Source organism: Melanerpes formicivorus, unplaced genomic scaffold, assembly GCF_026170545.1.
Source record: "Melanerpes formicivorus ecotype bairdi unplaced genomic scaffold, bMelFor1.0.p_v2 SCAF_21, whole genome shotgun sequence".
In the NCBI taxonomy this organism is placed as follows: domain Eukaryota; kingdom Metazoa; phylum Chordata; class Aves; order Piciformes; family Picidae; genus Melanerpes; species Melanerpes formicivorus.
The window spans coordinates 12,128,053-12,141,305 of record NW_027142373.1 but is presented as its reverse complement, the minus strand read 5'-3'; the positions used below and the strand labels follow the sequence as shown (position 1 = coordinate 12,141,305).

The window sequence follows — 13,253 nt, the reverse complement described above, 5'->3', positions numbered from 1 at the left end:
GTTCATGAAGGGGAGCCAGGGAGTCTCGGCTTGTGCGATACTGCCCTCGCTGCACTGTTCCGGTAGCAGCTGGCACCTGTTGTTCTTCACCCTGCAGCACTCCCACAAGGAAGGGACTTTCTGCAAGGCCAGGCAGGGCAGACAGCTCTCTCATCTCCTCTCTATTCACCGTGGCCACGCCAAAAGCCCATCGGGAGCCCTTTGGCTCCTTGAAGTACCCTCTCTTGAGGTAATTTAGACCAAGAAGGCAAGGGGCCTCTGGGCCAGTCACAATGGGATGTTTTTCCCACTTGTTCCCCGTTAGGCTCCCGTCACCTTCCAATACAGACAGCTCCTGGCAGCCTCCTGTCACTCCAGAAATCCAAAGAGATTCAGCCCCTCTGTGTGCTGATGGCCTCAGCGTGCACTGTGCCCCCGTGTCTACCAGCGCCTTGTATTTCCCTGGCTTTGATGTGCCAGGCCATCACATCCACACAGTCCAATATACTCTGGCATCCCTCTGCTTCTCCTGGCCGAGGGCAGGGACCCTCTACTCCTGCTCTTCATCAGAGGATTCACTGTCTGATCCGGGTGCTACCTGGCCAGAGGTCCCCTCCTCAGGATCAAGGGCTGTAACCTCAGTTCTTTTCCTCCTGAGAGATCCTTGATTACTCTCTTGGCTTTCTGCAGCAGATACCTTTGCTGCCTTCTCAGATGATCCCTTTTTAACCATCGTCTTCCCTCGCAGTTCACGCACCCGAGCTTCCAATTGAAGTGGGTTCACCCTCCCACTTCCTCATGTCCTGCCCCTGGTCATGCAGAAAGAGCCAGAGTGCTCCCCGTGGTGTGTGTCTGGGGCTCCCCTTCCCTGCGACTGAGGCGGGAGGGGACTGATTTCTTGGAGCACACCTGGTCGATCAGGCACTGCCTCGTGGCAATGAGTTGGTACAGAGCTTACCCTCCAAATTCTGGAGCCAGGCTGATCCTGTCTCCACAGACCGTGTGTCCTCGTCCAAACAGTGCATCAGTGCTAAGCTGTTTGAGGCACTGTGATCATCTGAATCACCATAGATAACTTCCAACACTGCTAACTCTCTGAAGTATTGGATTCCTTCATCTGCAGTGTTGCACTTCCCTGGAGAACTCATAAGCTCCTCCTTGCATGGGCACCTGGCCCTCACCCTTAGCAGGAGTCCTCTCCAGAGGCTGCCTAGGCCTGTCTCTTTTGCAGTGCCTTTCTCATTACCTCTTGCTGGCAATGGGTCCCAATTGTTGGGCCTCTTGCCCTTCCAGCAGTTGCCTGGCAGCCCCATTCCCCCAGCACCGGAGCAGCCAAGCAGGAATCTGCTCTCCTGGCTGCTGAGCAATCCTTGCCTATGGCCCAGTTCTGCTGAGGTTAAGGACCGAGTCCATGACGAATGGTGGAGCTATGCTTCCACCCCTGGGGCAATCGATTCCGGGGGTGTTGAACATCCCTCCAGGTGAAAGCATCAGCCTTAAGCCACGGCCCCGATGCAATGCCATGCCAGCAGCCCATGCTGCAGCAGGTTGTGCAGAGGGCACGAGCCTGAGGAACGCAGCCAGTAGGAGGCTGCAGAGCTGTCCCGGGCACATCGCCGCTGCCCGTCGGGCAAGGCACGGGCATGGGGCGGGCACGGGGAGTGCACAGAGCGGGCAAGGGGCAGAACAGGCACAGGGCAGAGCAGGCCAGGTAGGCAGCATGAGCCACCCATCACCAGCTGTTCTTTAGCTGCTTTTGGCCCCCCCCTGGGGATTCTGCCCTCCTCTCTGCTCTGGGGCTGGGGCTCCACCTGGAGCTCACAGCCACAACCAGATGCTGAGCACGACCCCAGAGCACCACTGCGGTGCAGGGCAGCCAGCCCCAGCCATCGGGGCTACAGCAACCACAGCACACTCTGGGGAACATCTGCCCTCACCCTCCCTGATAAGCCTCTGCCTGAGCTTTCCCAAGATGAGGAGGAGCAAGGATCACAGCTCTGCCTGGGGTCTAGACTGGTGGGTTTTGACAGGGAATAACAGAAAATGATAGCTGAAGGGAGACAGAGGTTCTGGTGGCTTCCCCTTGGTGAATGGAAAGGAATGTGCAGAGACACAACAGCTGTGAAGTGTCCACAGCATCCTGCATGCAGTCCTTGGGCAGTGCTGCCCGGCAAGATGGGATCCACTCCCCAGGAGGGAATCTTTCCTGGTTCTGCTGCAGCAGTTCTAGAGCTGTTACCATGGACCAGAGCCTGGGCCTGGCTGTGAGGTCACCACATCACCATTAGGGGCCTGGGCCTGATTGTGAGGTCAACACATGGCTGTGAGGTAAACACATGGCTGTGAGGGGCCTGGGCCTGGCTGTGAGGTCACAAATGCCCTCTGTTGTCACAAAGCTTTGCCCCCTACAAACACAGCCCCTCAGCCCTTGGGCTCCACTGCAGCAGCAGCAGCAGCAGCAGCAGCCACAGCGTGGAAGTTGCAGCGGCAGCCGCAGCAAAGTCGTGCTTGGAGAGTAGAGAGCCATGGCCCTCACTCATCACCCCTTCCTCTTCATCCTCCTCTTCATGGCCCTGCAAGTCAGGGCTGTGGCTGGAGCTCCATGGCGAGCCCCAGGAGCAGGTAAGCAGCAGGGCTGGTGCAGCCTTGCCTGGCCAGAGGCTCTTCCCCCCGAGAAGCTTGGGGCTGAAGGCTTTCCCTCCGGCGCTTCAGCAAGGGCTTGCTCTGGGTGCCTGAGGGCCCCAGGCCCCTCTGCAGCTTCAGCAATCTCCACCTTCCCTGCTCCACCTCGGCACCTCAGCCCCTTCCAGTGCCCACAGGACACCATGCAATGAACCATTCCCCATCTGGGCTTGCTTCTAGGTGAGGATGGAGGAGCCCCTGCTTATCCAGCTCCACACCTGCAGCTTGCTCTCAAGCCCTCGGAGCACCGCGCAGGTACCTTCCCACTCTCCCTTTCCTTCAAAGGACAAACACTGACAGTGTGCCAAGAGCAGCTTCTGGTGCACTTGGCCTTCAGATCCTCTCTTGCTCACTCCTCCATCTCTTGGCCCATTCTGACCTGCAGCCAAGAACAGGGCCAGATGGGGAGTGAGGAGGGATCAGCCTCGTGCCCCATTTGCCTTCAGAAGCTCTCTCTGGCCCCTTGGAGCAGGAGCTGCTGCCAAGCCAGGGGGCTGCTTGGCCTTGAGCTCAGAGCTCAGGTTGCTGCCAGCACGATGCCACTGCAGGCAGGCTGGAACTCTTTGCAGCCTGCTCCTGAGTGCAGGGCAGAGCTGAGTGCCGTGGGCTGCCCGGCTCTGAGTGGCACTCGCTGCCGCTGCCTCCTGCAGAGCTGTCTGCAGCTGTGTCTCAGAGGCTCTTCCCTGCTCTGCTTCTTTGCAGACCTGCCTGGAGGCCAAGGCACTCCAGCTTCCCGCCCCTGCTCCAAGACTAAGGCTCTGCCACATGGCACAGGTAGGGCCTAGCTCTTCCCTCCCTTTGAGAGCTGCCAGCTCCAAGCCCAAGGCTCACCTAGCTGGGTGCTTCAGCAGGCATGAGGACACAGACCTGCCCGTGGTGGCCTCCCTTGCCATCAGCCCCTGAAGGCTTCTGTGCCTCAGTTCTGCCCAGGCAGGTGCCCAGAGCTGACAGAACCTTCTCTGGGTCTCTAGGTACAGATGTGCCTGCAGTGAGGACTGGCTCAATGCCCCCCTGGCAACGAGCCCTGCAGCACGCCTGGAATCGTCCACTGCAGCCCGGCTGGCATCGCAGCGGTGAGTCTCTGCTGCCCTCACAGCCCAAGCACTGCTTTTCTCTATGGCATTGCTGAGAAACTCAGCTAAACCTCTTCTGCTCAGGTCCTCCAGGAGCTATTTACCCATCTGACCAGGCAGAGATTACCAGAAAGGCTTTTGAAATTGTCATGGAACTGCTGGAGCAGATGGAGAGAGGACAACAAGGTGGGTACCCTTCCCTCTGCTCTTGTGGTCAGCCTGCTCCATCCCTCTGAGCTGGATTGCATCCTGGAGATGCCATCTCCCTGATGGGGAAGGCTTCCATCTCAGCCAGCTCTCCTGCTTGCTTTCTTCAGAGAGGGAGCAAGAGGCTGAGCAGGAGAAGACTTTGGAAGGCAGCACTGCTTCAGCGCCAGCCTCTGCCGAAGCAACCAAGGCGCCTCCAGCCAGCAGCTCCTCAGGTAATTGCTGTGCCCTGCTCAGCTGGCAGCATCCAGCAGGATGGGAAATGAAAGGGACTTGTGAGCCCTGGGCTGCCCTAGGCTGGCAAACCAGGCTCCAGACTGGCAGCTGCCTACTACAGGAGGGCAGCCAGTGCTTGTGTGCAGGCTGCAGTCCCTCCCTGGGGGGACTCCTCAGCTGTTGGGAACAGCCCCAGTGAGGAGGTCAGGAGCTCTGAGCCCTGGTTTCCTGTTGTTCCCTCCCTCCGTGTTCCCTGAGCCCCTTCCAGCGCCCGCAGGTCCCTGAGGCAGAGCTGGATCCCCACATGCAATGAAAGGTTTCCCATCTCTGCTTGTTTCTAGGGGAGGATGGAGGAGGCCTCGGCCACCCAGCTAAACACCCGGACCTCCGCATCCTCTTAGAGCCCCCGGAGTTTCGGCCCGAAGGGAGGACTCAGGCAGCTCCTCCCCCGCGGCGTGCACTGCAGCCTGGCAGGCGCCGCAAGGGTGAGTCTCTGCCGGCCTCACAGGCTGCCACTGGCCTTCCCCTCTGCATTCGGCTGAAACTCAGCTAAACCCCTTCTCTTTAGGTCCTCCAAGGGCAAAGGACGTAGCTGAGGAGGGGAAGATTTCCCACAGGGCTTTTGAAGCCCTCAGGAGAGAGCTGGAGGAGCTGGAGAGAGAGCAGGGTGGGTATCCTTCCCTCTGCCTTAGCCCTCAGCCTCGGCAGCAGGAGGCTGCAGACACAGGGCTGAACACGCTGTGGCCTGCACAGGGGAAGCAGGGACAGGGGTCAAGGGGTCGATCCCAGCTCCAAGCTGCATGATCTGAGCTGGAAAGCAATGCCCAGGGTGGAGAAAAGGCAGAAAGGAAGAGAAAGGCTCAAGTGCCTTTTGAGAAGGGGCAGCTTCCCCCTCAGCATGTGGGAGCTGGCCCAGGGAGAGAGAGAGGACAGAAGGGAGGCTCTCCCTGCTGCAGACCTAACGCTGCCTTTGCTCCTCCAGATATGGCCCAGGAGAGAAGCACAACTGGGGATGCTGCCCAGGACACCCAGAGCCCTCCGTGTCCCCAGAGGGTGCTGGAGAGCTGCAAGGTGGCCACAGCTTCCATTGTGGCCACTGTGCCAGTGACCATTCTGCTGTGCTACCTGGCAAGGCGGTGGCACAAGAAGAGACAAAAGTGAGTTGGGACTTTTGCCCCTGCCTGCTGCCTGCCCTGGCTGCTGGGAGCCAGCCAGCACCTCTGGTCCAGCTGCTGTGGAGCAGGGACTGAGGGCTTGGGCAAAGAGCTCCACCAGCAGCTGAGGACTCAAAGGCTCTCCTCTCTGCACAGGGAAAGCAAAGCCAGGGCAGAAGCACGAGAGTGGCTGAACAGGCGCACCCAGATGGACAGCTGGCCCCAACCCCAGGCTGGCAGAACAGAGCCTTCGCCCTCCCGCAGCCCTGCAGCCCTGCAGCCCCAGGAGCAGCCTCGCACCCCCCCCCAGACCAGGAAAGCCTCCTCGCCCCCCAGGCCCCTTTGCCCCACGGGCAACTCCACCTCCAGGACGTCCCCAGAGCCCCTTGGCCACACCACCCACAGCACCTCCAGGACGTCCCCAGAGTCCCTTGGCCACACCAGCCACAGCACCTCCAGGACGTCCCCAGAGTCCCTTGGCCACACCAGCCACAGCACCTCCAGGACGTCCCCAGAGTCCCTTTGTTCCACCAACCACAGCACCTCCAGGACGTCCCCAGAGCCCCTTGGCCACACCAGCCACAGCACCTCCAGGACGTCCCCAGAGTCCCTTTGTTCCACCAACCACAGCACCTCCAGGACGTCCCCAGAGCCCCTTGGCCACACCAGCCACAGCACCTCCAGGACGTCCCCAGAGTCCCTTTGTTCCACCAACCACACCACCTCCAGCACGTCCCCAGAGCCCCTTGGCCACACCAGCCACACCACCTCCAGGACGTCCCCAGAGTCCCTCTCCCAGTGCTTCTGAACCATCAACCTTAAAACCCAAACGACCTCCACCACCCTTCCCCCATCACAGGTCCCTCTCATCCCTCACTCCCTCACCACAGCCCCCACCCACTCCACCCACCCGAATCTCCCCACTGCCCCCACCCCCTCCACCCCCACCCCTTCCACCAAACTAACAGCTCCAGCCTCCCCCCCACACCCCTCACTCCCCTCACCTCCCCACACCCTCACTCCCCTCACCCTTTCCTCCTTCATCTCTTCCCCATATTTACAACCTAAGCGCTACCCCACGCCCCTCACTGCCCCTCTAGCCCAACACACACAGCATGGGGAAGAAGTAGCCCCAAGATGCCATGCCCTGGGGCTCAGGGGTGACAGCAGCCACCCAGATCCTTGCCAGGAATGCCACACAGCGAGGCACACACAGCCCACAAGGTTCCTGCACTGCACTGATGACAACGTTCTGAGGCAGGGGCTTAAGGAAGCAACCAGGAGAGCTGTGCTGCTGGGCCTTGCTTGAACTTACAACAAAGAGGGTCTGGGGGCAGCCTTGGCTGGAGTGACCAGCAGATGGTGGAGATCAGGACCCCCGGAGGAGCAAGCACAGCAAGAAGTAGGACTTCAGCACTGGTCTTTGGCAGGGCCTAACTCTGACCTCTTCAAAGAGATGCTGGGAGGAAGGCCATGGGCCAGGATCTAGGCGGTAGGGCAGCCCAGGAGAGCTGGGGGATATTCAAACACCACTTCCTCCAAGCTCAAGGGCAATGCAATCCTCCAAGTCAACCATCAGGCTGAGGAGGCAGCAGACCTGCACAGATGAGCAAGGAGCTGCTGCAAAAACTCAGATGGGAGAAAGAAGTTCACAGTGTGTGGGACAAGGCACAGGGCACTTGGGAGGCTGATAGGAACACTGCCAGCCAAGGGAGGGAGGCAATGAGGAAGGCCAAGGCCCTCTGGCCATTACATCTGGCAAAGGAAGTCAAAGAGAACAAGAAGGCCTTCTTCAAATGCAGCAGTGGTGAAAGAAGAGCAGGCAAAATGTGGGCCTGCAGCTGAATGAGGAGGGAGCCCTGGGCACAGAGGATGCAGAGAAGCCAGAGCTACTGAAGGGCTTCCTGGCTTCAGCCTTTGCTGCCCAGGCTGGGCCTCAGGAATCCCAGAGCCTGGCAGGGAGAGAAAGGCTCTGGAGAATGGAAGACTCTCCCTTGGTCGCTGAGGGCCAGAGATCACCTGGGAACTGAGCACTCACAAACCCATAGGCCCTGAGGGGATGCAGCCTGAGTGCTGAGGTGGGGCATGAAGCCATGCCAGAGTTCTGGTTCTGCCTGTTCAGGGAGCCTGAAGATCACCTAGCACCAATCCCCCTGCCACGGGCAGGAATACCTCCCCCTAGCCCAGCTTGCTCCAAGCCTCCTCCAGCCTGGCCTTGAGCACTTCCAGGCTTGAGGCATCCACATCTTCTCTGGGCAGCCCATTCCAGAGCCTCAGCCCCCTCCTGCTGAAGAACTTCTTCCTGAGGTGCAAGCCAAACCCACCCTGCTGTGCTGGTTTCAAAGCATTGGCCCTTGAGAGATGGCCACAGGCCCTTGCAAACAGCCCCTGGCCAGCTCTGCTCTGGCCCCTTTCAGCCAGGTCAGCTTTGGGTTGCTCCAGGCCTGGCAGCCTGACCTCAGTGCCATGCAAGCTTATAGAACAGGTCATCTTGAATGCAAGCACACAGCACTTACAGGATGGCCAAGGGATCAGGCCAAGCCAGCATGGATTTAGGAAGTACAGGTCCTGCCTGACCAACCTGATCACCTTCAATGATCAAGTGACTGCCTGGTGGATGAGGGCAAGGCTGTGAATGTAGTGTACCTGGATATCAGCAACGCCTTTGACACTGTCCCCCACAGCAAACTGCTGGCCAAGCTGTCAGCCCATGGCTTGGAGAGGAGCACACTGCATTGGGTTAGGAACTGCCTGGAGGACCGAGCCCAGAGAGTGGTGGTGAATTTTACCACATCCAGCTGGCGGCCTCAGAGCTGCTGACGGAGCCCCTGCCAGCCCCCTCGCAGGGACACCTCACACTACAGCAGCTTGCTCACAGCCACATCCAGCCTGGCTGCAAAAACCTCCAGGCAGGAGGCTTCCACCACCTCCCTGGGCAGCCTGTGCCAGTGTCTCACCACCCTCACAGGGAAGAATTTCTTCCTAACATCATGGAAAAAGCTACCAAGTGCCTGAGAGAATTAGCAGGGCAAGAGGTGATTTGGAATGACTGGCAGGGAACTGCAGACCCTGATCCTCCTTGCTTAAGGAGCACTTTAAGTCGTGGAGGAAGACACTCTAAAACTGCTCCCAAAGTACTTAAAGAAGACTCCACACAGAACTGGGCTGGATACAAATACAGACTCTGATTGGCAGATTGAATGGAAAGTGCTATTAAGGACTACAAACTCCAGGGCAAAGCAGTGCAAAAGCAGCTGAAATACACAAATCCATCCTCTGGGCTTAGCACAGAACCCCATCAGGCCAAAGCCTTCTGGGAAACCTCCATCAAATCAGACCAAAGCCCCAGTGCTCTTTCTTCCCCCCAGTGCCAGGCCAGTTCAGGCTGGCCGGGCCCAAACTGCCCCCTCCTTTTCCTCCCTCCCTGAGGCCCATCAGGGCTGCACAACTCCCCCAGGCCTGAGCCCTGGCTGAGCAGTAACAACAGCAGCAGCCAAGAGAGCCTCCCCAGGAGAAGAGAGAGGGGAGAGGAAAAGAGCTGGCCTTGCTGCCAGCTTCAATAGAGTAAGAGAGCAGAAGTATGGGCATGAAATACCCAAAGATCACAATGTCCTGCCCACTCCCTGCACCCAGCCAGCCTCGGGAAGCTTGTGCTCCATGGGACTTAAAGGCATCAGCCTTAACCCACGGCCCGATGCAATGCCATGCCAGCAGCCCATGCTGCAGCAGGTTGTGCAGAGGGCAGAAGCCCGAGGAACACAGCCAGTAGGAGGCTGCAGAGCCGCCCCGGGCACATCGCTGCTGCAAAGCTGTTCCGCTCCGGCCGAGGCGTGGGCACGGGGCGGGCATGGGGAGCGCAGGCAGTGAGCACGGAGCTGGCACGGGGCAGAACGGGCACGGAGCAGGCATGGGGCAGATTGGCCTCAGGGCAGAGGGGGCCGGGTCACCAGCCTGAGCCACCCATCCCCAGCTCTTCTTTAGCTGCTTTTGGCCCCCCTCTGCGGATTCTGCCCTCCTCTCTGCTCTGGGGCTGGGACTCCACCTGGAGCACACAGCCACAACCAGATGCTGAGCACGACCCCAGAGCACCACTGCGGTGCCGGGGAGCCAGCCCCAGCCATCGGGGCTGGAGCAACCACAGCACACTCTGGGGAACATCTGCCCTCACCCTCCCTGATCAGCCTCTGCCTGAGCTTTCCCAAGACGAGGAGCAAGGACCACAGCTCTGCCTGGGGTCTAGTGACTTATGACAGGGAAATACAGAAGATGATATTTCAGTGCAGCCACAGATTCTGGTGGCTTTCCATCTCCATTCCCAGGGCTCCTGGGGCAGAGGTGAGTACACATGCATGGGTGGCTCTCGCTCACCTCAGGAATGCCAACACCAGCTCACATAAAGTTCACAGCACTCTTCACAGGGATCTGAGCCCTCCAGGCAGCCACTGAAGCTGCCAAAACTCAAGCGCTCAGCATAACCCAATGCTCTGATCCATTGCCCCTTTGGCTGTGAGGGGCCTGGGCCTGGCTGTGAGATCACCACATGACTGCCCCTCAGCCCTTGGGCTCCACAGCAGCAGCAGCAGCAGCAGCCACAGCGTGGAAGTTGCAGCGGCAGCCGCAGCAGAGTAGTGGTTGGAGAGTAGAGAGCCATGGCCCTCACTCATCACCCCTTCCTCTTCATCCTCCTCTTCATGGCCCTGCAAGTCAGGGCTGTGGCTGGAGCTCCATGGCGAGCCCCAGGAGCAGGTAAGCAGCAGGGCTGGTGCAGCCTTGCCTGGCCAGAGGCTCTTCCCCCCGAGAAGCTTGGGGCTGAAGGCTTTCCCTCAGGCGCTTCAGCAAGGGCTTGCTCTGGGTGCCTGAGGGCCCCAGGCCCCTCTGCAGCTTCAGCAATCTCCACCTTCCCTGCTCCACCTCGGCACCTCAGCCCCTTCCAGTGCCCACAGGACACCATGCAATGAACCATTCCCCATCTGGGCTTGCTTCTAGGTGAGGATGGAGGAGCCCCTGCTTATCCAGCTCCACACCTGCAGCTTGCTCTCAAGCCCTCGGAGCACCGCGCAGGTACCTTCCCACTCTCCCTTTCCTTCAAAGGACAAACACTGACAGTGTGCCAAGAGCAGCTTCTTGTGCACTTGGCCTTCAGATCCTCTCTTGCTCACTCCTCCATCTCTTGGCCCATTCTGACCTGCAGCCAAAAACAGGGCCTCATGGGGAGAGAGGAGGGATCAGCCATGTGCCCCAGGGCCTTTTGCCTTCAGAAGCTCTCTCTGGCCCCTTGGAGCAGGAGCTGCTGCCAAGCCAGGGGGCTGCTTGGCCTTGAGCTCAGAGCTCAGGTTGCTGCCAGCACGGTGCCACTGCAGGCAGGCTGGAACTCTTTGCAGCCTGCTCCTGAGTGCAGGGCAGAGCTGAGTGCCGTGGGCTGCCCGGCTCTGAGTGGCACTCGCTGCCGCTGCCTCCTGCAGAGCTGTCTGCAGCTGTGTCTCAGAGGCTCTTCCCTGCTCTGCTTCTTTGCAGACCTGCCTGGAGGCCAAGGCACTCCAGCTTCCCGCCCCTGCTCCAAGACTAAGGCTCTGCCACATGGCACAGGTAGGGCCTGGCTCTTCCCTCCCTTTGAGAGCTGCCAGCTCCAAGCCCAAGGCTCACCTAGCTGGGTGCCTCAGCACCCAGGCATGAGGACACAGACCTGCCCGTGGTGGCCTCCCTTGCCATCAGCCCCTGAAGGCTTCTGTGCCTCAGTTCTGCCCAGGCAGGTGCCCAGAGCTGACAGAACCTTCTCTGGGTCTCTAGGTACAGATGTGCCTGCAGTGAGGACTGGCTCAATGCCCCCCTGGCAACGAGCCCTGCAGCACGCCTGGAATCGTCCACTGCAGCCCGGCTGGCATCGCAGCGGTGAGTCTCTGCTGGCCTCACAGCCCAACCACTGCTTTTCTCTATAGCATTCTTGAGAAACTCAGCTAAAACTCTTCTGCTTAGGTCCTCCAAGAGCTATTTACCCATCTGACCAGGCAGAGATTCCCAGAAAGGCTTTTGAAGCTGTCAGGAAACTGCTGGAGCAGATGGAGAGAGGACAACAAGGTGGGTACCCTTCCCTCTGCTCTTGTGGTCAGCCTGCTCCATCCCTCTGAGCTGGATTGCCTCCTGGAGATGCCATCTCCCTGATGGGGAAGGCTTCCATCTCAGCCAGCTCTCCTGCTTGCTTTCTTCAGAGAGGGAGCGAGAGGCTGAGCAGGAGAAGGCTTTGGCAGGCAGCACTGCTTCACCGCCAGCCTCTGCCGAAGCAACCAAGGCGCCTCCAGCCAGCAGCTCCTCAGGTAATTGCTGTGCCCTGCTCAGCTGGCAGCATCCAGCAGGACGGGAAGTGAAAGGGACTTGTGAGCCCTGGGCTGCCCTAGGCTGGCAAACCAGGCTCCAGACGGGCAGCTGCCTAATACAGGAGAGCATCCAGTGCTTGTGTGCAGGCTGCAATCCCTCCCTGGGGAGGCTGCTGAGCTGTTGGGAACAGCCCCAGTGAGGAGGTCAGGAGCTCTGAGCCCTGGTTTCCTGTTGTTCCCTCCCTCCGTGTTCCCTGAGCCCCTTCCAGCGCCCGCAGGTCCCTGAGGCAGAGCTGGGTCCCCACATGCAATGAAAGGTTTCCCATCTCTGCTTGTTTCTAGGGGAGGATGGAGGAGGCCTCGGCCACCCAGCTAAACACCCGGACCTCCGCATCCTCTTAGAGCCCCCGGAGTTTCGGCCCGAAGGGAGGACTCAGGCAGCTCCTCCCCCGCGGCGTGCACTGCAGCCTGGCAGGCGCCGCAAGGGTGAGTCTCTGCCGGCCTCACAGGCTGCCACTGGCCTTCCCCTCTGCATTCGGCTGAAACTCAGCTAAACCCCTTCTCTTTAGGTCCTCCACGGGCAAAGGACGTAGCTGAGGAGGGGAAGATTTCCCACAGGGCTTTTGAAGCCCTCAGGAGAGAGCTGGAGGAGCTGGAGAGAGAGCAGGGTGGGTATCCTTCCCTCTGCCTTAGCCCTCAGCCTCGGCAGCAGGAGGCTGCAGACACAGGGCTGGCCACGCTGTGGCCTGCACAGGGGCAAGAAGGGACAGGGGTCAAGGGGTCGATCCCAGCTCCAAGCTGCATGATCTGAGCTAGAAAGCAATGCCCAGGGTGGAGAAAATGCAGAAAGGGAGAGAAAGGCTCAAGTGCCTTTTGAGAAGGGGCAGCTTCCCCCTCAGCATGTGGGAGCTGGCCCAGGGAGAGAGAGAGGACAGAAGGGAGGCTCTCCCTGCTGCAGACCTAACGCTGCCTTTGCTCCTCCAGATATGGCCCAGGAGAGAAGCACAACTGGGGATGCTGCCCAGGACACCCAGAGCCCTCAGTGTCCCCAGAGGGTGCTGGAGAGCTGCATGGTGGCCACAGCTTCCATTGTGGCCACTGTGCCAGTGACCATTCTGCTGTGCTACCTGGCAAGGCGGTGGCACAAGAAGAGACAAAAGTGAGTTGGGACTTTTGCCCCTGCCTGCTGCCTGCCCTGGCTGCTGGGAGCCAGCCAGCACCTCTGGTCCAGCTGCTGTGGAGCAGGGACTGAGGGCTTGGGCAAAGAGCTCCACCAGCAGCTGAGGACTCAAAGGCTCTCCTCTCTGCACAGGGAAAGCAAAGCCAGGGCAGAAGCACGAGAGTGGCTGAACAGGCGCACACAGATGGACAGCTGGCCCCAACAGCCCCTCGGTTCCCCACTGTCCTCCCGCAGCCCTGCAGCCCCAGGAGCAGCCTCGCACCCCCAGCCCAGGACAGCCTCCTCGCCCACCAGGCCCCTTTGCCCCACAGGCCACACCACCTCCAGGACGTCCCCAGAGCTCCTTTGCCCCATGAGCCACAGCACCTCCAGTATGTCCCCATATCCCCTTGGCCCCAGGAGCCACTCCACCTCCTGAACCTCCCCAGAGCCCTTGGGTTCTCAAACCACA

The 13,253-nt window shown here is 59.9% G+C and overlaps 1 long non-coding RNA gene across 1 annotated transcript; it reads left to right on the top strand.

The window, feature by feature from the left end:
• The first annotated feature begins 12,250 nt into the window (after window positions 1–12,250).
• Window positions 12,251–13,021, top strand: LOC137447751 (uncharacterized). The gene is made up of 3 exons (XR_010988915.1): window positions 12,251–12,290; window positions 12,607–12,781; window positions 12,935–13,021. It is a non-coding gene; the product is annotated as an uncharacterized lncRNA (long non-coding RNA).
• Window positions 13,022–13,253: the final 232 nt, after the last annotated feature.